Here is a 3,529-nt window from a genome sequence, read left to right on the forward strand (position 1 = left end):
TTTTTACTTAAAATTATGTAAAGGAAATATTGAGTGTGCCGGGATAAATAGATTACTCGGTAATATAAATAATAATATAATATGTATTATTCAGAATCATTTCCTGAATTAAATAACGATGATCAACCATCCCTCTTTTGTACCCCTGTAGTGTCTTTGTTTCAATATATTCGTTATAGTATATAGGACAGACTTACTAAATTGTCGATTTACAGGTGTGGGGTTGAGTATGGGTGTGGGTGTGGCGGTGACGGTGGTGTTGCCGCGGGTGCAGTTCTTTTTCTAAACCGGACACTGATACAGGGATTTAAAAATTATAAATATATATTCTTTTCAAAATTATAATACTTGAATACCGACTCTGAGGTATGGCTTAACTAGGCCGTGTTTATAACATTATTGATCTATCCTACAACACCAAATAAATTATTCCAACTAACACTCCTATATATTATTATTGCCATGACTTTAGGTAGTTGGATCCCGTATCAATTCAATATCTTTAGTACGATCGATCGTCAGCCCCATATAATATCTGCTCTACGATTCTGTATTGCACCTGCTACCAGCGCCACCTCTCCGTAGTATGCTTGTAATGTTTCAAATAAATTCACACTATTGGTACATATTACATTTTATGTTGTGTCATACGTTTTTCAATAGTTCATTAATCATTTTTGGATCGCAATCACTAATAATTGTTTCCAAGGGTAGGATTCCTGCAATGTAAACTCTCGACAGCCCTAGCTAGAGTTAATTGTACTTTTTTTTTAACACATAAATCATTGCTACGTGATTTTATCAATACGACCCTGTGATTTAAAACGGTTATCAAAAGTTCAATATTTATTGGTAGTTGATACACTACATTACGATAACTACCTATCATTATTCTGAAATTCTTGATTCTGACAAATATTTAATAGGTTTATGAGAATCAAGCAGCTTCATTAAAAATTAGCTTAAACAATTAGGTGTTACACATTTTTGCCTCTGTTAATATTCACGTTTTTAAATATTATGTAGATACTTATTAATTGTTGTAATTTTTAATAGGATATTTTACTATACAGGTTACAGATTTAGGTAATAAACATAATATTTTTTTTTAATAAATAAATAATTTTTATTTGATTAGTACCTAATATTATTTTATGAACGTAGTAAAAAAAAAAAGTGTAGTATAGTGTAAAAGTTATTGATGGAAAAAGTGACTTTATATACGTACAACGAATACGTTTTTATTGGTTTATTTTATCTATGAAAACTGAAAAGTAATACTATTTAGTGTTATAAAACTATAATATAATAGTAGGTTTTACCTTAATATATCTTTCAAATTTTCCAAAAACATATGTTATATGTACTTATTTATTATACTGTATATATATACAATCTGCAGTCTATACTGTGTCCACCCCGACACTAGAACAGGCAACATATAGTTTAGGTAACATAATCAGCTTTAAAAAACCTTACAAGTTAAATAATATACACAGTTTATAAAAACATCGTATTGGATTGTAAAGGATATTTTTATGAAAATTCAAACACTACTTCAAGTTAGGGTTTACAAATTGACCAAATATTTTTTATAGATGTATATTATGATTGTTTTATATTATTATATCATCGAGAACCGCTATTTTGTTTACATAATGTTTTCATATTAATTACTTTTAAGAGCAATTTATTGAAAATATTTTAGTTTAAGAACATGTTCATAATAAATTATATTTACTCAATGGTTACTATTATATAGGTTGTTACTTTTTAGTTTATTCTGTTTGACATTTAAAATTCTCATAACACAATAATCAATAATTTATCACTTTTAAAAAAACACTATGATTATCTTTGGCATTAGTCATTAATGTATACACTATCTAAGAAGATGATCACTATGAGTTATTTAAATTATAATGAAATATTGACTTGAAGTAGTATATTATTAACATATGTACATTATATTATTATATATATACATTACAGTTGTAATATAATATTACTGAAATATTATATATTAGTATAAATTTTACAATAATTTAAATTTTATCATCGAGTAGGTAGGTATTTCTGATACGTATATAAAAATATGTAATATAATAAATTATCAGAACGGATAATAGTAAATCCAAGGATAATTATACTGTAATCGTATCAAATATCTCAACACACCTAACTAAGGTTAAATTAGTTACAAAATCACTAATGATTTGTACTGTTTTAATTTTTAATGGCTTAAAAATATGTTGACCACATTGTATTACAGTAGAGTCTTTAAAAAAATTTCTATCGGTACTGATATCACTATTATAAATTATAATATGCTATTTAATATTTTAATTTATATCTCCTAGAGAATCCCTACAAACTATATGTTACATAATATTGTTTCTACCACTGAAATAAAACATTATATTATAATATATATGTGTATAAATATATAAATATATTATTATACTATTATGTACATTGTATCTACATTTAATTATTTATTATATATATTATATTACTTAAACATTCTAATAAATTAAAATATTATGTATATATCAACTAAAAAAAGGTGGGCAAGTGGATGTCGCTCTGCTGTACAGTATAACCTAAAGTGTATAATGTATCACTGTATAATGGATGGTATTAATTTTGAATTCAATGATATAATATCATTTTATAAGAAAAACGATTCTGAGCGGAGACGGTATGTCAGTCTAGGTATAAGACATAGTATATACTTATCTATGGTATTGAAAAAAAAATTGAACTATAATAGGAAGGTACCTATAATAAATTTCAAATTAATCATATCACAATATCCATTAGGTACTTATAACGCGTTATACATCATCAAAAAACCGTGATATTATCATAAATATATAATAGTATACTTTAAAAGTTTCAAGTGCCCACGAATAATATTATATAATCATAACAAAATAACTAAAAAAGTTATTCTAGGTTTTTTAATATGTAATTTCGTCCAAATTTGAACTTAAAATGACTATAAAAATAAACTGTGCTTATGTATTTTCTAGATTTTTTGGTAACAGAATTAACAACTTACGTGGAATCTTGTTTTAAATTTTCACTCCTTAGTTATAAAAGTTGAACATTTTATAAATTTTTAACCACAAAATAATTATTCAATTTGAAATTTGATAAATTTTGTCAAAATTGGATCTTTAAATGCTTATAAAAAAAAATTGTGCTGATATATTTTTAATATTTTTCAACTGCTATTGCAACAATATATCAGGAGCCTTGTATTAAATTTTCACACTTTTTTTCCCAACAAACAAAATTTTATTGATATTTATACAAAAAAAAAACTAAAAAAGTTGAAAACTGAGAATGTCCGTAAACAGCTCAAAAAGAGTCAAAATATTTTGAAAATGTTATGGTGTATAAAAAATGAAAATATTAACATTCAGTGAAATTTTCAAATATCTACAGTCATTCGTTTTAACTACAAAATAATTATTCAAATTAAAATTTGATAAAGTTTGTCAAAATTCGATCTTTAAATGCT

This window comes from Acyrthosiphon pisum, chromosome A1 (genome assembly GCF_005508785.2).
Source record: "Acyrthosiphon pisum isolate AL4f chromosome A1, pea_aphid_22Mar2018_4r6ur, whole genome shotgun sequence".
In the NCBI taxonomy this organism is placed as follows: domain Eukaryota; kingdom Metazoa; phylum Arthropoda; class Insecta; order Hemiptera; family Aphididae; genus Acyrthosiphon; species Acyrthosiphon pisum.